The following is a 27,634-nucleotide window of genomic DNA, read 5'->3' as shown; positions in this document are numbered from 1 at the left end:
AGAGTTGCAACTATTGCTCTATCACCTATCTCATCTATCATTGATCAATCTTTCTATTTAATAATTTAGATTAATAAACAAAATTGTCTTTCAGAGGGGTTGTACAAATAAATTTAAGTGCTTACTAGCAGTTTGTGAGACTGCCTTTTGGGACTGGGTATTTTTTTTTCTAACTGTTGTTTTGCCTTTTAAAAATAATGTTTTGTTTTGTTATTTTTTAATGGCTTATTTTTGTTTATTTTATAGTATTTTGTACATTCTTGTTTTATCTTTCTGACTATTGAATAATTTATTTTCTATTTACATTTCTTTGATAACACTGAGATATATTTTTAAATTATTTTTATAAATTTTATTAATAGATTTTCATATCCTTTTGCTATTTGCTCTTATATTATAGTTTTCCTTTTTTGTGTATGTGCATTAGTTTAATAATTGAGATAGTAAAATAATATGAGTTACATATGCAAAACTTCAGTTCTTCATTTCATCTAATAGATATGGCTCCACTTAGAAAACATTTCTTTTTGCTTTAATATTATTGCATATTATTGTTAGAAGCAGCAGTTGGGCTGTGATGCAAATTCTTAGATTTTAATGGCTTTGGGGGTTTTTTGGAGTGAAGTGGATATTCAATTATTTTCTCATTTTTCTTTGCCTAGTTCTAATATGTACAAATTACTTTTCTATTATAGATATTATTTCTTATCAATAACATGTGTTAAAATGTCTTACTTTTTGCTGTGCTTTTCACATCCTAGCTTGTATATTTAGTGAATAGAGACCTTTGATATGTATTTGGTCAAGTGTACTATGTGTCTGCAGTTTCTTTGTATGGTTAGTATACTTTCTGTTTAGCTTAAGAGATTCCTTCTTGCAGAAATGTAGGAAGATATCATATTCTATTATATTCTGACAGTCTTATTATTGGCTACCACCTGTATTTCCTTAATTCACCTGTAACTGATTTTTGCATATGGTTTGATAAAGGGACACCTTTCTTTTTGATGTCTGTCATCTCACGTCATTTATTCAGCCTTTCCACTGTATTGGCCAGGTTGCCCACAGGACACAAGGTGGGGAGTGATGATGGTAAACCGAGAATAGCACGTGGTAACTTTACGAGATGCTAGACGCATCTTCACCTGGATGTAGTTAAAGAAATGTATAATTATAAGACCAATCGTTGTATACACTTAAAACATATTCACTATACACAATTTACTGCATGTATGTTACACATCGGGATGGAAGATAATATAAAAAGTTAAATTAAGTGCTTGCTGGGTTAAGAGAGAGTGTCAGAAGGATGGAGAAGCCAGAGAGACCAGCAATAGGAAGATACTGTTACTACCAAAAGCTTCAAAGGGATTAGGGAGAGAGCTGTTACAAACACCAGTGACAGCTGTAGTGTCAGGCGCCCATGCCCATCAGAAACTGTTCAGGAACACTGCCACGGCCACGGTGATCCGACAGTAGCTAAGAAAGTAGACACCCAACCTCTAGCTTGCCAGCATGTCACTGCCTACTCATTTTCTGCCTATGCTTTCAACTGGCAGGACGAGAAACAAAGGCAGAGGGTGAAGGGGCCTTGTTGATGGAGTGTACAGACATCAGAATCTCAGGGTGTGGAGTAAGGTGGGTCGGTGCCACACACGAAATGAAGCCACTGATTGGAATGCGCTTTGTCACCTGTCAAGTGGTAGTATTTGTTTGTGGAACTTTCATTTTTTCAAATAAAAATAAAAGATATCAATTATTTTCACTATGACACTCACCGTATTTAATATTGATAAAATTCAAATTCGTATTGACGATTTTAATTTAAAGATAATAAAATTCGTTATATTATTCTCTTCCTTTGAAACTGAAAGAAAATGAGAAGAATGAAAAAGAACTTCATCTTCAATTCAATTAGAATGCAGTTTCAATTACAATCCTTGATGTCTAAGAAAGGAAGTATATATCAGACTCATTTATCTGCAGGTGTCTTGGGTGCGAACGTCTTCCAAAAATGGATGCCTAGTCTATAGGGTCCAGTGAGCAATGTATTACTTAGGATGCAAAGGTCTAGGACTGTAGGGGAATGCTTGGTTCGCTGTAGGAGGAAGGGTCACAGAGACATGAATTCTCAATGCACCATCTTTGCTCGTAGTGTGACATGGTAAATAAAGGACAAAACACTGAGCAGCATCAAATCAGGCAGCCAGCAATCCTCATCACCTGAAGTTACCGTGTAATCACCCCTAACTAGCAAAATATAGAGCTTGAGGGTGAGCCAGGAGACTTCCTGGGACCTGAATGGAGGCATAGCCTTGGGCAAACAGGTAATAGGAAAATGTTCAGAGAACGATGCTTAAAATCCCCACAGGCAGCTGAAGTGCTTAGCCAATACAAGCTCTACTCAGCCTCCCTTCCCCCCAACCACACAGTATTCCCCAAAGGATATTTGCCTTAGAGGGCCACAGCATGTGATAAAAGATGGATGATGCCTTGAAAAGAACTCTTGAATGATAATATGACTACCCAAAATCAAATAGTGGAAAGGAAGACAACATAGTTGAAAGACTTTTTTCAGTTTTAAAGTAGGGAAGTAACACATATTACCAAAAAAGGTAAGTAAACATTACATGTAATATATAAATATTAATAAAAAACAAAAATTCCAACTGTTGATATTCTAATATTTCATAAGAGAAATGCAGCAGAAAAAGTATAAATCACATTGAGAAGATGAAAATACAAAGTACTAATAATAGGAGGAATATAATAAAAGACTGATAAAACCCAAGTGTGTATAAATCATGAAAACTAGTCTATGAAAACTAAAACAAAGTATTTAAAGTATATACGAACAAAATTGACTTTTATGGTAAGAAGAAGTACCCAAAATATTGTTTTCAGACATGATTAAAAGGAAAAGGAAACAGACATACCAGGTGAATATCATATATATGAATGCAAGAAATATCAATGTCAGAAAACTTGAATTCCAGGTAAGTTTATAATAATGAGTAAAATAAAATAATAATACAATAATAAAATAAAGCAAAGAAAGCTTTTTTAAAAATATAAATGACAGACACAGTAATAATGTATGATCTACCATAGAACGTCAGGGTTGAAGCTCATCGTATAGCATTACAGTTTACAAATATAATTGAAATCACAATAAAACAATGAAGTAAAACAGAAACTGAGAAAAACACAATAATGTGAATTTCTGAGGTTAATTTACTTTTCTCAGTTCAAGACAAAGGTAAAAGTAGTAAAATAAATGAGACAAATACAAACTCGTAATATAAGATATATAGAAGCTTATCTAAAATCTAATCCATATATTATGTATGTATATAATCTTTAGAGTTGTATGTTTTATAATTAAAAAGTATACCTTTTAAAAATGTCCATAAGATGTACTAAAAAATTAATCATGTATTAAGTAAAACAAGAAAATAACAATAAAGTCCAAAAATACAAACAATATAAACATGCAAATTTTGTAACAAAAAAACACGAATAAAAATATAAGCAGTGTCAAAATGACTACTAAAAGGAAAATTGATCAAGTATCAGATGAAATTTTAATTCAAAGCCAATGTTCAAAACATTTTAAACAAATTAGTCATGTAAAAAGTTAGAAGACTTTATAATCATAAATTCCTGAATACTTAAAATGGAGATTTAAAAATAATTAGATATTCACTTCAAACAATTGGAAAAACCATAAGATGTATGTCAAATAAAGGAAAAATACTAAATGATGTTAGAAAAGAGATAAATTGATTAAAAACTGGATGTTTTTAATCACTACTAAAAAAGGAAATGCAATTTCTGCTTCTCTGTAGAAAAGTAATTAAGAGGCAGCATTAGCCATAATAATAAAAAATATAAGGGGAGTATAATTTTATAAAGGTGTTACTTAGAATGGACAAATAATTACAGATTCAGAGGAAATTCAATATGGAAACTAAATATGTTGATTTTTCTTGAAATATATTTAAAACGTTGGAGAGATGAAAATTTTTCTAGAAAAATACAGCCTAAGAAAAGCAACTGCCTATTGGGTGGGAAGTCTAACATGATCAATGACCACATGAGAAATTTAGAAGATGTCAAAGAACAGCCAACCAACCAGGGCTATTTAATTTCACAAGTGAATTCTATCAAAACTTCAAGGAACATTTAACCACTAGGCACCTTTTATGTAGCAAATATACTACTTCCATAAAATCCTGAAAAAGATAACAAAGAAGGAATCTGCAGACCATTAAAGACGTAAATCACTAAGACTGAATTTCTCCCAGGAGTGCAAGAATGATTCAGTCTGTTTGAAAATCGAGTAAAAATTTGATTATCAGTGTGTCCAAAGATAGGGGGAAAACTATGATTCTTTGCAATATAAAAATTCTTAATACAAATATGACCTTCTTAATATATTTCTCAACCTTATATTTAAAGGAGCAACACTTAAGAAATATCGTTCTACATAAAACAATTTCAGGATACCCACTGTATTAGCCCCTTCTCACGCTGCTATAAAGAACAGCCTGAGATTGGGTAATTCACAAAGAAAAGAGGTTTAATTGACTTACAGTTCTGCATGACTGGGGAAGCCTCAGGAAACTTACAATCATGGCAGAAAGGGAAGCAGTCACATCTTACATTGCAGCAGATAAGAGAGAGTTTGTAGAAAGCAAATGGGAAAAGAGCCCCTTATAAAACCATCAGATCTTGTGAGAACTCATTTACTATCATGAGAAACACATGGGGGAAACTGCCCCCATGATCCAATCACCTTCCACCAGGAGATTGGATCAACACGTGGGGATTATAATTCAAGATCAGATTTGGATGGGGACACAAAGCCTAACCATATCAGTCACTAATGCTAATTTGATTCATCATAGTTCTAAAAGTTATTATCAGGGAAATGTTACAAGTAACAGTAATGAAGTGAATGTAAGGAGAAAGCCAAACAATCATTGTTTGCATAGGATAGAAAAGCTGAATGATAAGAACTAAGAAAATCTACTTGTCTTATAAGATAAATTAGAGAAATATGCTGATTAAAATCAATATACAAAAACCAACAAGTTTTATATATGCGCAACAGCTTAAATTATATATAAGGAAACACTTGATTTGCAATAAAGATAAATGTAAGATACTTAGACATAAACAAAACAAAGTCTATCAATGTGCATAAAATAAAATGAGCAAATATAAAATATGCCTCTGAATATTACAAAATTATTTACATATTGTAAATGATAATGAAAATAATTTATTCGATAATTATTTTTAGATTAAATGCTATTATTTAAAATTATCTGTTTTTTGAAATTGGTCAGGTTGATTTTAAGAGGCTATGATATTAATAAGTGATATTAATAAAGTGCTACTACTATAATAAGCATGAAACAATTACTAAGAAATTTTTGGCAGATGAGAGGAGCAGGCAAGACTATATAAGATACTAGAGATATAAATGGGCAGTATTTTTAAAAATGTGGACCAGTTTTTGAATATATAAATAGATTAATGAAACAGACTAGATATTTCATAAACAAAACTAGATGCATATAGGAATCAAAAAATGATGTCAGTATTTCAAAGCAGTGGGATAAGGTGGATTGTTAAAATTAATGATATAAGCAGATGTGGCTACAGAATTTGCGAAGCCAAGTGAAAAATGAATCATGAGGCTTCTTATTCAAAAATTATTAAGAATTTCAAGATGGAAAGACAGAAATAGCAGTGTTAAAACAAGCATCAGTCTTTCTAAGTGTGGGGCTCTATTTGGTCGCACAGGTTGTACATCTCAGAGCAGGTCCTGATCACTCCAAAATAACTTCCAGATAAATCAATATTCTGATCATTAAAAATAAAAACTGCCAAAGTTCTGTAAGAAAAAAAATGATGTGTTGCATATACAATCTTGGAGAAGAAATTAATCAATAGCAAAACCAATCAACTCTAGAGGAAATGACAATTACACTTGTATAGACGAAAATTATTTAATTTTGTATAGGAAAAAAATAGCATGTTGTTTTTAAAGATAATGAACTAGGACAAAAATTTCCCACAGTTATAGCAAGCAAATTTCATTATAAGAAACCCTTACCAATTAATATAACGAAAGCAAATTTCATAGCAAACTAGGCAAAGGATGTGAACAGACTATCTCCTGATACAGAAATGCACTTAAAAACATTTCAAAGGTATGCTCTATCTCACTTTAGAATTAAATAAATAAAAACATAAGAGTGGAGAACTTTTAAAACCACTAGATTATCAAGGATCAAGCAATTAGACATGAGGCAGTTTTATGTTGGTTAGGTGTAGGAAGTCTTTCAAAGATATTTCAACAGTCAGTATATCCAGTAGGTTATATACTTATCATACTTACCGAAATTTAAAATGCACACACTATTGGACTCTGCAATTCTACTTTTATGTGTGTAGGCAACTTAAACACTTGCATGTGTAGAGAAAGATGTATCATACCGTGTTTACTATAACAGCAAACAGTGTATAAAGCTATCATTGACACATACCTTAATTGAACTGTGGTATATTTGTGATACAACACTCTGCAAATATTTTTTAAAATGTATTAATATTTGTTAATATGAGAAGACCTCCAACATATATTCCTCAGTGAAAAAACAAGCTACTTAAAGTTGCGTGTAGCATGCATTATCTTGTAAAACTTTTATATGGTATACAGGGAGAACATGAGGGTAAAAATTAAGTATAGAAATTAATATGTATCTATATTTTCTGAAAGGATTCAAAAACCTTAAAATAGGTTGCTTGTAATTATGAAAGACAGTTACTTTTTAATACACAAACTACATGAATTATTTGTCATGTGTATATGCATTACTATTTGAATATATAAATAATATTGAATATATATATATGCATTTGTATGTGTATTTCATTGAGTGGCTTATTTATTTACACTAAACTCTATTAAAGGATATAGGAAAATGTTTAGTACTCATGGAACTTAGGAAATAATCCAGATTAATAGATTTATTGTAAGATGAGCAGGAGTCTCCACCACAGAGTGAGTGAATACACAAACAAAAACATTGCATAGGAAATTAATTCCTGTCTTGTAACTGGATGAATTCAGACCACTTGAAACCTCTCACCAGAGCGTGGATTATTTATTAAGCCCAAATATTTCTGACTGTATGTATATATGTATATGAACCTAATGATAACTTGCTCTTCCTGAAGAACAGATACTATTAGATCTAAGAACCAAGTGTGGGAACCTAACCTCAAAGACTCACCTCTCCCTTTCTTATAAGCAAACACTGACACTAACACGGAAAAGTATAATACTGTTGGTGAAAGAGAAACAGATAATCACCCAGAGTGTATATAATTATACTGTGAACCTATAAGGGACATTTAATTTGGAGCTAGTTAACTTCATATATAAGCAAATATTTACAATGATGGTAGGAAACAGTGCAGGGACTGATTTATTGGGCTATGTTGAAAGAGAGTCAACTCCACCCATATTTGTGGCATTGGTGTTATTGTGGCTCATAACCCTCATTAAGAACACTGAGAAAAATATAGTTAATTTAATGGAATAAGTAACACTGTATGAAATGAAAACCTCGTGTCTGTCATGTTACAATTCAAATACCAAGATTTCTCATTCAAAAGTTGCCTAAAGAGTATTTGCTTAATAAACAGTTCTCAAGACTGAAAGCAAAATTTCCATTAACCATGCATACCTCTCATTCTCTTTTACTCCTTGTTGGTAATATTTTTGAATAAAATAGATAATTTAGCTTGTCTGTCGATCTTCTTACTTTTTCCCTGATCAATTGGCTTCACTTTGGTTTTTCTGGTTTTGTTTATTTATTTTTCGCTAATAGCCAAACTAATAAAATACGTTGTCTTTTTGAGCTCCTATTCTAGAAAATATATGACCCTGAATCTGCCATAAAATTGACATATTTTAACATTTTACTATTACAATATAAGAAATACAAATAAAAATAAGAAGACACATTTATGAAAAATCATATTCATAAACAAAAGCAAATTAATAGAAAGACAATGTTTCCCACAACAAAGCAGCCTATTAAGATTACTATTCCCCTGAGAATTATGAGCCATGTGGGAATTTAAAAGAATGGGAAAAAACTTGTTATTCTTGTTTTTCTACATTGTAAAGTGTTATATTGTGATACAATAAGAAATACATATATATACTTATATTCATCCCTTGATATCCCTGGGGGATTGGTTCCAAGATCTCCTGCATACACCAAAATCCTCAGATGCTCAAGTCCCTCTTGTAAAATGATGTAGTATTTGCACATAACCTAAGCACATCTTCTCATATACTTTAAATAATTTCTGGATTACTTATAATACCTTATACAATGTAAATGCTGTGTAAATAGTTGTTATACCATACAGTTTAGGGAATAATGGCAAGAAAAAAGTCTGTACATATTCAGTAAATACACAGTTATATTTTCTCAAATATCTTCAGTGCCTAGTTGATTGAATCCACAGATGCACAACCCAGAGATACAGAGGGTGAGTTGTATTTGATTTCCATCTCTGGTTCCTGGCACCCTTGTAATTTCCTGACTCATGGAGGTGCTAGAGTATCGTTTTGTTATATCTGGTCTTAATTAAAGGTTCATGATCTCAACCTCCCATTTTTCTTCCACAAGCTGTGGAAAGTGGGAACAGGTCCCCAGTTTCACGTTTATAATACAGTAGTTATCGTTTCCCCACGTGACTCCAATGGGTAAGACATTGAATGAGCCAGTGCATCCTCTTCCCTTTGTATCCCATCCTAGTCCCCCAGAGGCGAAAATCTTATCAATTGCAAGACCGCCACATTCTGAGTATGCCATCTACCTGCAGCGGGGCATCCTCATGGCCAATCAGGTGGTCAGTGGTCCAGCTCCACACTTCCATCCTTAGAGTTCTGCTCCAGGGATAGCTTCTGACACCACCTGTCATTGGTCAGGCTCTCTCTCCAAGAAAAACAGTGTTTGACACAGCAATCTCACTACTGGGTATTTCTCCAAAGGAGAGAAATCAGCATGTTAAAGGGATACTTGCACCCCCATGTTTATCGCAGAACTGTGTCATTATTCTGGTTTTTTTTTTTCCCCCTGATCAGCTTTTTATTGCCTGGGCAGTCTTATTCACTAGTATTCTGAGATGTGAAGTGTAGGTTAAAAAGATAGTCGGGAGGACTTGGTTTAATATCCAGGAACTATAATCTAGTGAAGGAGACAGATTCTCTAAAAAGCTCTCTGTTCCAAGCTTTGTGGTGTGAGTCACCACTTAATTCTTAAGGGTCTTCCCAGAACCATAACATTCTACAGTTATCAACCATGACCTATAATAGAGGTTCAGTATGTAGGAAGAATAAATTGATTTTAAGTGGGAAGAGCCCAGAAACCTTTATGGAGGTGATATTTGAGCTGTGACAGATAACTTACAGCCCCCGTTATTACTTCTCAGGCCCATTTTCTCATACAGAACTTAAGAAGCATTAAAAGTTTATTGCTGAGCAGATCCTGTGAAGCTGCACCATGGCCTGTCTTCTTCACTTCTTATAGGCCTTTAATGAGATTAATGGCTTGATGGATCACTGTGCTTTGATGATAAATAATAATAAAGTCCAGGGATGTGACAATTCTTATGTTATCTTGATTCATATAGAAACCTTTATTTTCTTCTCTTTTTTTCCCTCCCACTCCACGTAAAGGCCAAATCAGTAAAAGGTCAAGCTGACTGGTATGGATTATTATAATATTGTTCTCAACCTGTCCAGAGATCAATAGTGGATGTCATCATCCATTTTCCTGAAACATAGACACTAACTTCATTATCCTAATACATTAAAGGAAAAAACCTGAGCTATAGTAATTTCACACTGTTCTTCTCACAACTATCATTTGAACTTTAAAATATCTGTGCATTAAAATGCTTCATAGTAATTTCTTACTGGAACAGCTTTAGGATAAAATCTGATTCAAGCCTCCCAATTTACTTTGATGGATATGTGAGTTTCAGATTTATGTCTTTAAGAAAAGACCACAAAATTATATTCTATTTAGAAATCCTAGAAAAAGAGTAATGTCCATAACACATACCTTTCCTAGGCGTCTTGGTTTCTAAATACAGGCACGGATCATTATAATCATTGTGATTGAAAAGTACTTGTAAACAGCTCCTTCTTTGGTCACATCTACAATTTCTCAGGTCTTCTGGCAAGATAAGCCATTCTGGTAAGCAGGAAAATGAAAATGCTATTTGAAAAGTGTAAACTATTTAACCCATGTCTGTCTACAGTCATATCAGAACAGAATCTGTGATTTATTAACTGTATGACAGAGCCAATGATTGAACATATCCAAAATTTGATAACTTTCTTGGTAATGTTGGGTCTAACATCTACTTTGCAAACTTTTTGAGATGAAATATAAATCTGGCTATTTAAGTGCCTAGAAAACACATGGTATCTGCTTGATACAGTTTGAATTTGCTTGGATTACAGATCAGCGATTTCAAAGGTTTGTTGGGCTCAATCCAAACACGTCAACAACTATAGAGTGAACATATTATACAGAATGTAATGTACTATTTAATGTATTAAAACATTCCGTGTTTAGGATGTCATAACGATTAAAACATATGCCAAAACAATTCACAGCAATATACTCTAGAGGATGTTTTCCCTTTTACAACAACATTTCCAGCTTTCATATTTTACTACCAAAGCAAAGAGAACTTACTACTTTTAAAAAAACCATAAAATGGTTCAAATGTTAAATTGTATAAAAATCTTAACACAAGAAGTAGGATGCAGTGGTGTGTGCCTGTAGTCCCAACTACTCGGGAGGTTGAGGCAGGAAGATTGCTAGAGCCCAGGAGTTCCCATACAGCCTGGGCAACGCAGTGAGACCTATCTCTAAAACAATTGTTTAAAAAAATCTTCAAAGAAGAGAATAAAGTTGAGCCTCACTTAAAAGTAGTCTTCCCACCTCTGAATCACCATTATACTCAACCTTGAGGAATTAATTGCATGTTACAACTTACAGAATGTGTCTTATGTTTCTCAATGACTGCAATCCCTTGCCACCAGGATTGATGTCTGATTCTTTTTTATATACTCTATAAACCTAGCATATAGCCTTGCACACATTTAATGAATAAATAAATCAATTTATTAGAAAGTGATGAATCACAGCAACATCATATTCATTAAAGAAATGCAATGTCTTATTCTAGAAAACAACGAAATCTTTGTCCCAGGGTTTATTTTTTATTTTTCTAGAGAGAAATCTATCTTAGAAGATGGACCACCAACCATCAGATTATTGAGTAGGTTTAAAATAGGACTTGCAAACATTTTCCTGGAAATCCTGGCATACCAAATAATTATTAAACATTGTTATCACAGAGCATATTTTAACACGGAGATAAAACAAACGGAATACATTTTAAATATCAGTGCTAGAATGATGGAGCCACTCGAGTTTGTCTTGTAAGAAAATATCTAAATGCTTCATTTGTTTAAAAAATGACTTTGGAAGAAAATGAAATAAGAAAGCCTGCCACATACAAGAGAACTAGCCTTTTGTGTAGCCCTAAGAGGCAGACCCATTCCCTGCAGGTTAGCAGTTATAGAGAGACACATGTAGACACAGTCGGACAGAACTGAAGTACCTTCTCACAGACAAAGCTGCACAGTGAAGAAAGGTGCTGTTTCTGGGACTTCTGGTATTAAATGTAGAGGAGACATGGTGATAGAAATGGTGATAGAAATCCAAGATTTCCATGAGTAGTTTAAACATTTTTTCCAATACAGTAATCTGTGCATCCATGATTCATAGTAAGAGGTTATTTTAATACTTTGGGCTCTAGTATGACATGAGATTAGGTATTAATAAACTAGATTAATGAGGGGAAAAGTGAGTAGGGAGAGGAGGCTAGAAGACCTCTCACTGAAGCTGAATTATCTAATTTTCTTCCATGTTCTACTAATCAGGGACTTATAGAAGCTTCTCTGTTTTGAGTGTGTGTGTGTGTTTGATGTTTTCTTTTTGTTTTGTTTTTGGAGGGAGGGTATTGTGGGAAAGATTTCTTGTATTTTTTTGTAAGTGGTTAAAAAATGCAACTCTGACATTCATTTGATTGTCACAAAAACCCCGAGAATATTAGGTAGCTTTATGATTCTACCTGGTGGCTTTAATGCTCCATATTTTAAAAGTAGTGATCTTTTGCCAATGGTATTCATTAGAAATGTCTCAAAGGAAGTAGTGCCATCTACTGTGTCGCCAGTAATCATTCTTGTTGAATTTCTTTAGAGCCATCTAATCTAAGTATTGACCAACGCCTTGTTTCACTGATGAGATTTGACAAGAGCTAACCCCAGAGTGTCATGGCTTCCTACGGAGTAGCAGGAACTCTGATCTAATTAATCTCGACTGGTTCAGCTCTGGAAGTAGATATATATCATAAAACTCTATCCCAGTTGTGCATCTCAAAGAGATATTGTATGTTACAAAGTTATCTGAGATCAAAGACTATTTAAGACAGATTTTAAAAATTTTATAGGGTTGCTAGTGACTCAAATAAATAAAACCAATAAAAATCACAAACAATAAAAATACAGTTAGGAAATATTCTTTGGAAAGAAAGCAAAGTCAATATATTATACTTCTCCTGTAATAGGCAGTAGAGTTGCTCATTTACTGTTGAACAAGAATTAAGTGTCAATCCAATTTTTCTCTAATAAGATATTTCATAAAATATCCATTAGGATATTTCAATATTTGAATCAATTGAGCATGTAGTAGTTATAAGGGTAACATTTGAGGATGGTAATATTTTTTGCATTTAACATAAATCATTGGATAACTTTGATAAAAATCACTTTTGGTGTTAAAAAGTCATTTAAAAAATTGTGTCCCGAAGGGCAAAATCAGACATATTTCCTCTTGCTGTCATAAGTGTTGACATTCATTCCTTCCACATTTGATACTGAATTTTAGTTTCCAGTTTTATATATCTTGGGAAGATAATTTGAAAAAAAAATTTGGATACTGGAAAAGAGTTAACAAATTCTGTGATAAGATTGCAGAACAAACAGAAATAAAGAAGGTGGTTTGGAGTGTGTGGTAAGTGTTAACGCTATCAAGAGAGAAAAGAACTCTTTTCGTGGCATTCCACACTTTCATCTTTGCCATTAACCAGGATAAGGTCAAGCTAAGGATTTAAAAACACATCTTATTCATAAAGTATTGAACCTAGAAAATAAAATATCTAGAATATGATGCATTTATAATTATCCCCCAGGAAAGAAAATACCTTCCTAATATTGTGCAAACACTTTGACTGTATCATTTTTATCATTTAATAAATTAGATAAAATTAGCATTATGGCATAAATTATGCCAAATCATTTATATTGTGGTGTCTACTACGTTAATTTGCTAAGGTCTTCTTTTGAAATCAACTAAATCAAGGAAAATAAGAAATAGAATATGGCTTGACACTGTAAAAGTTTTCCTCCATAAGTTGATAGTATGAAACATCTTCCTTACTAATTTAGAAGGAAGCACTGATATGAAAACTTTCCTTAGGGTACTAATACAGAGCAAAAGCAGAACAGCAATCACTGATCTGCTCAGAGACATGCTATGCCGATCCCAAATACAATTCTACTAAAAATATGACATCGCCTCCAAAAGTTCAGGTATAAAAAAGTAAATGTTGCCCATTGTATCTTGTAATGAGAGTAGACTTGGACACAAAATTTCACAAGAATTTTATGAATGAAATCTTGGAAATTCAGATCTTGTTGATCATCAAAAGGGATTGTGTCAATCAAAATCAGCCTTTCAAATTCCATCAGCTTGTAACTGGCTGAAATCAAGAAGTCCTTCCTCACAGACTCTATTTCGTTACAAAATTTGAACTATATGGGCCCCGCCAACTCTCCAAAATTTCAAGATCTGTTCCAAATTATAGGCTACAATTTATTCCAATTATTTTTTATTTTGTTTAACTCCATGAATATGGTCCCACCTGATTTATATCATAGCCTAATCCCTTGCTACACAAAGAGTGATCCATGGGCGAGCATTTTGGACATTCCCTGAGAAATTACTAGAAATGCCAAATCCCAGGACATATCACAGATCTACTTTTTGAGAATTTGCATTTTAAATAAAATCCCCTAGCAATGTCCATGCACATTTGGGAAACACTGACCTAACCTTTATATTTTTAAATTGTATATACACACACACACACACACACACACACACACACACACACACACACATATATAATACATATCTTACATTGGGTTTATTGAGGTCCATTTAACAGAAAATAAATTCACCTTTTTAAGGTTTTCAGTTCTATGAGATTTGACAAACACGATTCAGTCAAGAAACCAGCAATATGTTAAAGAAATTGAATATTTTCATCACCCCATAAAGTTATTTCATGCTTGTTTGCAGTTAAACACCTCCTCCCATTCCCATCCCCTGGCAACCACTAACCTGTTTGTTTTTTATTATTTCTATAATTTTGCCTTTCCAAATGTTGTACATAAATGAAATCTTTGAATATGTAGCCGTTTTTGTGCAGGAGTTTTTCATTTAGCAATCATTTATGAAGTTGATGAAGTTGTATATATCAGTGGATGCTTCCATTTTATCTCTGAGTGGTGTTCCAGTGGATAAGTGTACCGCAACTTACTTATCCATTTACCCATTCACCATGAAAACTTGAGTTGGCTACACCTGCTGATTCTGAATAAAGATTTTATTAAAATGTGTATACAGGTCTTTGTGTGGATACATGCTTATGTTTGTTTTGGGTGATTACCTAGGGATGAGTCACTGGTTAAGTTCATGCTTAACTTTATAAGATATGGCCAAGCCAAACTGTTTTCCAATGAGGCTGTGAGATTTTGCATTCCCACCCAAAATGTTGAGAGTTATCTCCTTCAGTGATGACTGTTAGCAGATTTCGGGGGTTTTCTTTTAACCTTTCTAATAAGAATCATTTGTCATTTTAAATTACATTTTCCTAATGACAAGTGCTGCATACATATTTTTCATGTGATAATTTTCCATTTGTTTCTTTTTATTCATAAAGTGTTCAATTCTTTGCCCATTTTCATTTTTTTCTTCAAATCTATATATGAAAGTTATTCATATATTCTGGATATAAATCCTTTTCAGTTATACGTTATACAAATATTTTCTCCCCATTCTGTGTTGTTAGGTTGCTTTTCATTTCCTTAACTGAGTCTTTGGAAGGGCAGATGGGTTTAATTTTGATGAAGTTCAACTTACGCATTTTTTTTTTTTTCTGTTTTGTGCTTTTGGAGACTTATGTAAGAGTTGTTATCCTACCATTAGGTTATAATATTTTCTCCTATACTATAATTTTATCATTTTAGGTTTTACACCTAGATTCCTAATCTAATTTGGGTTAATTTTTAATTACTATGTGAAGTATGAGTGGAAGTCATTTTTTTACCCATAAACATCTGTTTTTTTCCAACACAATTAATTGTGTTATGTCCCTTCCACATAAATTATCTTAGCACCATTGTCTGAAATTGAGCATACAGGTATGGGTCTACTTCTAAGCTATGTATTTTGTTGCATTAATACTTATGGCTCCTTTTTTTTTCAAACCAACACCCAACTGTCTTGATTATAGCAAAGTAGGTAAGAAACAAATAAATATTGTGAAATTTCCAACTTTATTTCTCTTTTACAAAACTGTTTTAGGTAGTCTAGAGCCACTGATTTATAATTAATTTGTAGATTTTCTAAAAACCACTGCTGCATTTTTTATTAATTCGGGGATGAATCCACAGGTACATTTGAGACAGTTTATATCTGCTCTGGTCTGAATGTGCATCCCCTTCAAAATTCATGCTGAAACGTAATCCCTACTGTAATTATATTAAGAGGTAAGGCCTTTTGGGAAGTGATTAAATGTTGAGGGTACCCCCCTCACAAACTGATTAGTGCAGCATAAAAAGGCTAGAGGAACTAGTTTAGGCCCTCTTGGCTCCTCCACTCTTCTGCCATGTGAGGACTCCTAGAAGATGTGATCTGTGAGAAGCAAGTCCCTCATCAGACACCAGGCCTGCCTATGCCTTGATCTAGCACTTCTCAGGCTACAGGGCTGTGAAATAAATTTCTGCTCTGCATAAATTAGCCAGTCCAAGGTCTTTGATTATAGTAGCAAAACCAGACAAAGACAATATCTTAACAATATTGAGTTTCCAATTACTTTGCGTGGTATATTTCTCAATTTTATTAAGTCTTTGTTTTCCCTCATCATTAAATTTGTTATTTTCAGCATAAACATGTTGCATATATTTTGTTAGATTTACTCCTAAGTCATGGGTTTCATTCCATTCTAAATAGCACCTTTGATACTTTAAATTCCACTTATTGATAATATATAGAAATAAAGTTAAATTTGAATATTAAGCTTATATCATGTGGTCTTACTATATTCACCTATCCTCCCCCCCTCCCCTCCCCTCCCCTACCTCCCCTTCCCTTCCTTTCCCTTCCCTTCCCTTCCCATACTGGGTCTTGCTATCTGCTGTCAAACTCCTGGGCTCCAGTGATCCTCCCACCTGAGCCTCCCATCACTTATTTTTTTGTAATAAATTTTTAGTGGAGTCTTTATGATTTTGATGTAGACAGTCCTCTTCTGCAATGAATGATAGCTTTACACGTTTTCTTCCAGTTGTAAGTGTTTCTTTTTCTTGCCTGAATACACTGACTAATATCTCTGGTAAAATACTCTAATCAGAAGAAAGGAAATGATAAATAGTAGAAATCAATAAAATCAAAAACAATAAAAATGATGGAGAAAAATCAATGGCTGGAAATATGAGGAATACCTTTATGCCAAAAAAATAGATAACATTCATGAAATGGACAAATTATAGGAAAAAGAGTGCTGAAGAACACTCACAAAGAAATAGATATTTTTCCAGCTTGTAGATTTTCTAAAAACCACTGCTGCATTTTTTATTAACGTGGAGTTGAATTCATAGGTCAATTTCCGAGAATGTGTATCTGCTCTGGTCTGAATGTGTGTATTTCTTTAGCTGTTGCCATGGTTTGAGTGTTTTTGTCCCTTCCGAAATTCATGTTGAAACTTAATCCTCAATGCAACAGTATTAAAAGGTGTGGCCTATAGGAGGTAATTAGGAGGCAAGTGAGATTAGGTGTCCTTATAGAAGGGTTTGACAGAAGGAATTCAACTCTGTCTCACTCTCTTTTTTAACCCCTTCTATGCCTTCCACTATGTGAGGACACAGTGTTCTTCCCTTCAGAGGACACACAACAAGGAGCCATCTTGTAAGCGGAGACCAACCCTCACCAAGATACTGAACCTACAGTGCCTTCATCATGGACTTCCAGCCTCCAGAACTATGGGAAATAAATTTCTCTTCTTTGTAAATTACCCTAGATATTTTGTTATGACAGCACAAATGGACCAATACAGATGTCATCTGACATTTTCTGCATTATATATTTTTTATAATCTAAGAACCTGCCATAACAGCTGTATACAGATGTGGTTAAGATTTTGGTTAGATGATTACAGTTTCTTGGCTTGGAGCGTACTTTCTATTCTTATAGTGAGGTATGGTTTATTCAGTAGTTTTTCTTGTAGGTAAAAAGAGATTTTAAGTGTTTCCTGACTTGATAATTTTCTGTGTTTTTACACAGTTTCCTTAGTGCTTCTTTCCAGGCTTTCTTCTCTCCCCAGAGTGATGTATTCCCAAGATTACTGCCTTAGATTCCATAGATTTTTCAGCGTCTTCCAGTCACAAGTGTTTTTATAGTTTAAGGATAAGGTAGTCATTTATTTGATTGTATATTATTTGTTAGTGTTTTACATTTTATGATGGGCCTTTCTTCTTCTGTATTTTTTTCTGTATTCCCATTTAAAGGCTTTATGTGTCCTCTTTAATATATATTATTATTATTATTTCTCTATTGCATTAAACCTGCCTTCTTAATATGGATTTTTAACACAATCTCCCTTGAACTCAAGTAACTACCTCAAGTTAGAATCTGATATTTCTGTTCCCTTCTGCAGTAAGTCCTACCTATATTGACTGTCTCTATCTATTTTCTCTTATACCTGTGCCCCTAAGACATTGCTCTACGACTTCATTGAATTTGCTTTTTTCTTTGTGTCTATTGACTTTCTCATTATTAAATCCAATCCTCAGTTCTCACCTTAACTACTCAAAAACAGCATTTCAGATCACTGTTTCTTAAGAGAATTTCTTCCTTTGGACTCTGGAGCCCCGCGTTCACTTTACTCTTTCTTACTTAACTAGATATTTTACCACAGTTTGCATTATAGGATTATCCTCTTTTGTTCAGCTTCTACACATGAAATACACCAGAAATTAGCTCTAAAACTCTTTGTTTTTTAATCTATAGTCTTTCCATCCAATCCTATAGCTTAGATATCACCAATACCTTGACAAATGTTAAACCTGAATCTGATATCTTTTCATGTCCTGCAGGAATATCCCTGGATGTTCCTTCATTCAGGTTACCTCTATCTAAATAATAGTGTCTGCCACTCTCTGACTTCTTTTTCTCAGAGAATGACAATGTCACCCTTTCATTTGCTCAATACAAATCTGAATTCATAGATTACATGTCTCTAAAACTAGAAACTTCTAATTCTGTTGAGTTAATCAATTGATTTAACAATTCCTTTTCTGTATATCCAAAGTATGTTTTATTTAAATAACCTGAAATTACAATTATATTATTAATATATAATTGTTTTATAAACATGCTTTTTCTCACACATATTTATGTAAATAATGTAATGTCTACATCTTAATGTCCCAAGTTTGGAATATAAAGCTTGCTTCTGTCATGTCATTCCTTTGAAACTCAGTGATCATTTCCTCACTGTGCAGATCTGCACACTTGCTAAAACCTACTCACAGTATTAATCTTTCTTTCTGATTGACTTGTGTTTTAAATGCAATCAATGAACAGAAACAAACTTGCCCAGATATCACACAATGTATTTCTTCCCTTCCAATTCACTTTATGTTAACTTGGTGAGATATGCTGACTCTGTGGAATCATGGCAGCAACTTGTAAATGATGCATGAAAATAAAATGAAAGACCCCTGCTCAGGGAATGAGGCAATCAAAAACTGTGCTTTGCTGCCCTATTTGTGTGTAGTCACTACACCCAGTGCAGACGTGGCCTCCAAATTTTTTCCATTGAGTGAAGAACATCCCCAGCTATAAAATAAAAACAGGCTGGGCGCGGTGTCTCAGGCCTGTATCCCAGAACTTTGGGAGGCCGAGGCGGGCAGATCACGAGGTCAGGAGATGGAGACCATCCTGGCTAACACGGTGAAACCCCGTCTGTACTAAAAATACAAAAAATTAGCCTGGCGTGGTGGCGGGCGCCTGTAGTCCCAGCTACTCGGGAGGCTGAGGCAGGAGAATGGCGTAAACCCGGGAGGCGGAGCTTGCAGTGAGCAGATATCGCGCCACTGCACTCCAGCCTGGGCGACAGAGCGAGACTCCTTCTCAAAAAAAATAAAATTAAATTAAATTAATAAATAAATAAATATAAAAGCATGTCCCTCAGACTTTCATTTTTTTACTAGCATTACTTTAAAAGCCAGTGGAATCCTAAAACAACAGTAGCAACAGCAACAACAAACCTGAAATAAGTTGTCCAATACATTTAGTATTATCTCCACACTTTAAATGGTATTCTCTGATCTGGAAGGATCAGTTCAAACCAATAAAATGTCATGATTATCAGACTTTTGAAAGTTTTTATTGAAAACAATTCCTTAATATATTTTAAGGATAAGGTAGTCATTTATAACCTGCTTCCTCAAGGATATTGGATATATGCTCCCACTTATAATAAAGAGTTCAAACTCAAGTTCCAATAAGGCGAGAAATTGTAGTGTTTATTGAAAATACGAAAACAAAAAGTACACTTTATATAACCATTTTTTAGGGAAAGACTCTCAAGATGAACTTACGATTTTAAATGCTAAAAAGTTATTATTTTCACAATGTACCAACACATAAAATTTAGAACTAAAATTTTCAAAATTATGGAGCAGATTACAAATCTTTAAATAATATTTATGTTTTGCTTTTGTCATGGTCCATAGTGAAATTGAAAAACAGTTGTTTATTTTTTCAACAGATGGAAGTACTTAATCTGTTGTTCAAATGTTGTCAGTCTCTGTCCTTTAGAAGAAATCATTATTTCTTTCTACTGAAAAATTGAACACACCTCCAGTTGGACAGAGATGAATTATTTCCTTGGACAATGTCCTTGTTCTTGGAATGTATGTATCTTTGGGTTAAACACATTTTCCTTCTTCGCTAAGCTGCCAGGGGGTTTAATTGAATACAAGAAAAGAATGAGAATGTTATAGGTTCCACTTCGTGCACCACGCCCAATGTGCATTCTGTCTTGCTGTTTTTCAATTTGTTATCTCTGTATCCACACAATCAGTCACAAAGCAAGAGACATTTGGGTTTTTTTTTAATGTCTGTGATAGTTACACTGTGTCAAATACCACTGAGAATGTGACTAAATCACGAATAATCCAGAAATTAGTTTTCTATTTCATATTTAAGTACGCCGAAGGAATGAAAATAAGTAATCACAACTTCTTTACTATTGTGGAGAAAAGAAAAGGAAAGAAACTCTTCATTAACTTTTCTCAAAAGACTCAAGGCATGAGACAGAGGGAACATTTTAATCTATTGCGGGTCTGCTCTGTGTCATTGTTGCATTCCCATAGCCTTTTACCAGCAGAGAATATTATAAACCCTGGAATTAGAAAAGCATGATGTGGGAGAATCAGATGAGGATGGAATGAAATTGTCACAGACAATTCAACTATCCTCTATATTACCCTTCAAAAATGCTGCAGAAATGTTTTTAATGTTTATGATTATGTAGTAATTCTTGTTTATTATGACAAATCTTTTACAGCTTCAAAAACCTTAAAAAAATTTTAAAGCCTGTATCTGTACCTCTTAAAAAATTATTTTTAAAAAAAGTCTATTTTGCCTTAAAAGGTGGTTTTCCAAATTATCCACCTCAACTCATCACACATCTTGAGTGTTATTATAATAGGAAGCTCTCCTATACATTTAGTTTTACTATTTACCATTTACTTTTAAACCACATTTAGCTTCTGGCAATCTTATCTATTTTCATTACATTATTAGTAATGTATGTAGATCCTGAAAATGGTTTGGTTCAGAATGACAAGATCAGGAGAGGCCGCTTTCTCCTCAAGTCTTTTGCCATCCTTGTGGAAAATATATTTTGCAACCCCACCTCTCTGTAATTTCTACCTCTGATAACCTAAGTTTAAAAAAAAAAACACTTAAATATAAATACTGAAGTATAGATTAATAGTTTGGTACATAGTTTCTTAGGATCTCTGTTCCCTTTTAGTTATAGAAATTTTGATAAAAACTTATTTGGCTGTGTCAGGATTTCAATTTCAGAACCTAATGTTACTTCCTGGAGGAATAAGTTTTCCGCAGAAACATTTTGCATAATTGGAAAACTTCTCTCGAGTGAGGTATTATGTCTTTCTCTCTTGTTCCCATCTCCACCTCCTGGATGTAATGCATTTCCAGGTCAATTCCCATGTAGTTCTGATTCTTTCTACTCCAGTTGCTTAGGAAATTCAGCAAACACAGCTCTTGCAGACAATACTCTCTGGACTGTAGCTCGGCATTTCATCTTCACCTGAATGGTGTATTTCAAGATTAATATAGGAGACATGACTTGGTATGCTAAAAATACCCTGAACACTCCCTAATATTATTTTTTCAGATACCTCCAGAAAGTCAAACGAGAATTTGATGTATGTTTCAGTGTCTTTTCCAGATTCGCTTTAAAATGTATTCCATTCCATTTTCTGAATAAAAGAAAAGAAGGAGAAAATATGAGACACGCAGCAATGGTTTTAAAACTCCACAGAAACAACAGAGAAGTTAGAAACGCCGTCTAAACAGTCCAGTTCTACAAGTTAAGTAAGGTACAATTTACATAAAAATGAGCAATCAACTATCTAAAGGTAAAATTTCACAAGCAGTGACTATAATAAAAAATTATTTAGAAGACAAAAGATTTCCCCAAAAATTCATACTCCCATGAATGCTTCGTAAGGAATCTACTGAAGAATTCACATCAGAAAGCCAAAATAACTGAAGAGCCATTTGCATGAGGACGACTAGTTAACATTAAATATGTTGCATAATTATTAATAGAACTAAGATTAAATGGAGGCAAACAAATGGGAAATTAGAGTGTTTAGTAGCTATATAATCTGAAAATGTGGATAGAGCACAAATATAAAAATGGGGAGATAATGTAGATAGAATATAAAAAGTTAACTGTTTCAGTAATCATAATTAGTAATGTAGTATTTGTATTATTATTCTGAGACACACGTATGGGCAATAATCTAGCTCTATCATTTCCTATGACCTGGATAAGTAGAATTCTTAGCATAAAAAAAGGAGATACACATATAACGTAGAAGATAAGAGGCTAGGTGTGGTGGCTCCTAGATCACTAGGGTCCAGGAGTTCAAGACCAGTCTGGTCAACATGGCGAAACTCCATCTCTACTAAAAATACAGAAATTAGCAGGATGTCGTGGTGCACGCCTGTAATCCCAGCTACTCAGGAGGCTGAGGCGTGAGAATCCCTTGATCCCAGGAGTCAGAGGTTGCAGTGAGCCGAGATCGTGCCACTGCACTCCAGCCTAGGTGACAGAGCAAGACTCTGCCTCAAAAAAAAGAAGATATAAGATATGTAAGTGTGTAAATCTATTTGTGTGTGTTAATATGCATATTTATATGTGTATACATACATAAATATATAATGTATATTTAAAGTATAATAAATATATGTATAATAAACCATATATACTGTATATTTGATGTATAATAAATATAGAATGTATATTTATATACTTATATAATATAATGTATATGCATATACATATACAAATATACTTATATTTATATACACACAAATATATTTTTTACATATATACGGCGGCAGACGATCCTGGGATGCCCCCAATGGCCTTCACCTTCTGAGGTTCATATTCTTATGCAATCTTTATTCCCTGACTGTGCGTTATGCTTTTAACCAATACACTATAGCAGAGATTGTACGTCACATTTGGTATTAAAATATTATGTAAGACTCCATCTTGCTAGTGGATTAACTCTAAGAACTCTCCTTTAGGACTTGATACAAGCAGCCAAATTAGGGAAGCTCACATGGCAAAGGACTTTGACAATGCTAGTAGCTAAAGACAGCCTTCCGCCAACGGCCAGCAAGAAGTCACGACTCTTGGTACTACAATCGCAAGGAGTTGAATTCTGCCAACAACCTGAGTGATTTGGAAAGTGGGCGCTTCTCTCATTGAGTTTCTTTTTTCTTTTCTTTTCTTTTTTTTTTTTTTTTGTGAGACGGAGTTTTGCTCTTGTTGCCCAGGCTGGAGTACAGTGGTAGGATCTCGGCTCACTGCAAGCTCCGCCTCCCAGGTTCACGCCATTCTCCTGCCTCAGCCTCCTGAGCAGCTGGGACTACAGGCGCCCGTCACCACGGCTTGCTATTTTTATTTTATTTTATTTTATTTTATTTTGTATTTTTAGTAGAAACGGGGTTTCACCATGTTAGCCAGGATGGTCTTGATCTCCTGACCACGTGATCCGCCCCCCCCCCCCCTCGGCCTCCCAAAGTGCTGGGATTACAGGCGTGAGCCACCGTGCCGGGCCCTCTGGTTGAGTTTCTGCGTGACAGTACAACGCTGTGAACACAGCAGTGTCAGCCTTGTAATGCCCTAGATAGAAGACCCAGCTAAGCTTTGCTCTGACATACATGTATGCTGCTTTAATTTTGTGGTTTATTTGCTATACAGCAATAGAATATATGTGGGCGTGAGTATTTATATTTACAATAAAATTCCAGGTGTGAGCCAGTGAAAGGACCTGGAATGAAAAGCCAAGAAGAAATAGTCATCATTTATGCCCAGAGAGTTTAGATTTTGGACTTCAATTACCGTTTCTAAAATCTAAAGCAACCAGATCTTCTTGAAGAAACAGACTAATCTAGATTTTGAGAAAGAAAAATGCAGGAAAACAAGCAAACAAAAAATTGTCACAGATTACTAGCTTCATATCCAAAGAATGAATGACTGATTTGGAAATGCACTCACTACACGAAATGGGACAATTTGACATACGATAATGATAACATATGCAATGGATTGTGGCAAATACACTCAGATGATAAATGATTTTAAGTGAAATGACATAGTCACCTTCTGAAGATGTTAGGAAAGCAATTCATTTTTTATTAAAATTGGGCACTTATTTTGTTTTTTCTTTATGAATTGTACCAATGGGCAACTAAATAGATTAAAAAAGAATATCTTTAGAAAATTATTTTACCAAACAAATGAAAAGACAATAATAAAATTATAAAAATCCTATCTTTATAAGTATTTGCAGAACTTAATATATTGAATATATAGAAATTAAGCAGCAACAATATCAGCAAAGCGTGGAAATCATTCTGAATCTCTAAAATGGAAATCATAATACTTCTCACTATGTAAGCCCATGGTGAGTTTTATTTAGTGTGCAAGGGTTTCTCACACAAAGAAAGCACCATGTAAAATTTAATTATTATTATGAGACAGACACAGACATATACAGGTATACAATTGTCCCTTCATCAATATAAAAATGACTATTAAAATACACATATAGAATGTCCTTAATTTTTTTCCCGCACCCTCTATTCTCCAAAAAAGTTTAAATCAGTATTTCATTAGACGTACTTCAATGTCTACCGAGAATTCAGGGTGCTATGCAAGTTTAAATGTACTTGTCCATTTGCTGTGTGTGTTCACACACACTCTTGGAAAAGGGCAGTCTGAGTTTAAGCATCAGAAATACCTGCTAAAATCAAACTCCTCCATACCATATGGAATCCCTCAAATGATTTTCCCCTCATGTGGCACAGTGTTTTCAATACAAGGTAATGCAGTGTCAACATGTCAACATTGGCTTATTCCCCAAAGTCTCAGAAGCAAGTCTTCACTTTCAGTAGTTTCTTTTTCCAACTGTGTCAGAATGGTAGTTATAATTTGCAAGGTAATGCAGGCAGACAGACTTTTGTTTAAGGTCAAGATATAACAAAGAAGAATTATGAATATTATCTGGGTACTTTTTAATGTGCTGCTAAACCCGAAAGTCCTTGTCAGTCTGGCTCTGACTGACCTTGCCTGCATTGAGCCCCCTCTCCTCTTCACTGTTATGATCTACTCCTGAGAGCCTCCTTTGCTGTTGGGAATATAATCTTATAACCCTTGACCGCCTCTTCACTTTTATACTTGCTGTTTCTGAGGCCCGCAATGCTCTTGCCTCAGCAATTTTTATCACTGTAGTGTAAAAGTTCAGGAAATGCGAACGTGTTGGGTCCATTCAGTTCATTGAAAATAATATGTTAACTAATTTAAACTACTGAGTTAAAATATATTCTATATTTCCGGGAAATTTTGTCTTAAATTAAAGATTCCCCAAATTTTAGTTTACCTGTTTAGTCTATGATTCTAACAGCATTTTAAAGCTTATTATTTCATTTAGTAAAGTTAAAAGAATGATGAATTATTACTCAAAGTGGTGTATACTTGCCATTTTTATTATTTTATTGTTATTATGTCTTTAAATAACTAGGGCAATATTTCTCAATATTTCATGCATGTAAAATTGGGAATGAGTTGCTTTGCCAAACTACAAATATTTCTTCTCATCATGTTAATAATTCTAGACATTTGCTATATTTTTAAAGATCCTCAAATAATCAAGTTAAGCATTTTCTAATCCACTGAACATTGTATAATATTTAGATGAGAAAAACTTCTATTCATGTTAACATGATTTAAAGTAGTCATATACATTTTACTCTATGAAAAATCAAATCAGTCTTTTTTTAGTTTTAGCTATTAACTAACATATTATCATGTTAATTAAGTCAATAATTCCATATCGATGTATTAATGTAAACAGTTAATGTGTTTAATAATCGATTACTTGATTTTTATACCAGTAGCCCTAGAATGAAGTTCTCAGTGTTTTTGTAAAACCTTCTTTCTTGGGAAACTTGAGCTATTCCTGGCCCAGCATAGTTCATTTTGACAGGTTAAAATAATCACTAATCATTTTCCTTGTAAGTAAAAGTTAAAAAAAAAAAAAAACATTTTACTTACTTTTTCAAATATATATTGGTGGTAGATTTTAATATTACTCACCAATATTTTCTGTTCAACTCTTTCCACCCATAAGATTGTTGCGGTTCTCCACCATCCCAAGATAAGGTGCAGCCCAGTGACTTGGCGCGGGCCCAGGAAAGGTGGAAAGCCTTGCTGAGTGCACCTGAGGACCAGGGCTGGACTCCCCAGAATGCTCTTACCTGTGCCGCGTGGAGGAGGGTTGGGGCTGAAGTACCATAAGATCAATCAAGGCAGTCTGTAATGCTGAGACAACAGGAACCGAGAACCCAAACTGCAGTAAATTTTACATTAAGTCACTGAGATTTTGTGAATTTTGTTACTGCCACTTAACTCAGACTATCCAGACAGATACTGTATAACAAAATTAAGAGTCTCATTAATTTTATTTATAAACTATAATGATCAATAATGATTGAATTCTAGATAAGTCATGCTATAATTATCTGTGACAAAATATCTGTTTTAAAAAGCACAAGGGTCTTACCAGCAGACTTCAAGTGATAAATTGAGGTATTTATAAATACATTTTATTTTTTATTTTTACCTGAAAGAAAATTTATTTTTCTCAATTTCCTTCTAATCTTCAAATAGAAAGTTTAGCTGGGCCCGGTGGCTCATGCCTGTAATCCCAGCACTTTGGGAGGCTGAGGTGGGCGGATCACGAGGTCAGCAGTTCGAGACCAGCCTGGACAACATGGTGAAACCCCCTTCTCTACTAAAGATAATAAAAATTAGCCGGGAGTGGTGGCAGGTGCCTATAATCCCAGCTAGTTGAAAGGGTGAGGCAGGAGAATCACTTGAAACCAGGAGGTGGAGGTTGCAGTGAGCCGAGATCGTGCCACTGTACTCCAGCCTAGGTGACAGGGCGAGATTCCATCTCAAAAAACAAAAATAATTTAAAAATTAAAAAAAAATAAAAATAAGGTTTGCAGAAAATACCAAAAAAGTAATACTGGTTTTATTAATGTCTGCAAATTTGGGTATATTTTCATATTGACTTTGCTTTTACTTTGTATTTTTATTTTTCACATATGAGATTGATTTTTTAAATTAACTACTATATAATACAAACAAAATACTCTGAAAATAATACATATTTCCAAAATACATTTTGTTGTTCTCTGACTTATTAAATATAATTTTACCTTTTAATTTCATATTTTAAGGCACATTAGTATGAATGAACAATTATTGA

This window comes from Colobus angolensis, unplaced genomic scaffold (genome assembly GCF_000951035.1).
Source record: "Colobus angolensis palliatus isolate OR3802 unplaced genomic scaffold, Cang.pa_1.0 Scaffold14, whole genome shotgun sequence".
In the NCBI taxonomy this organism is placed as follows: domain Eukaryota; kingdom Metazoa; phylum Chordata; class Mammalia; order Primates; family Cercopithecidae; genus Colobus; species Colobus angolensis.
This window is presented reverse-complemented; position numbering follows the sequence as displayed.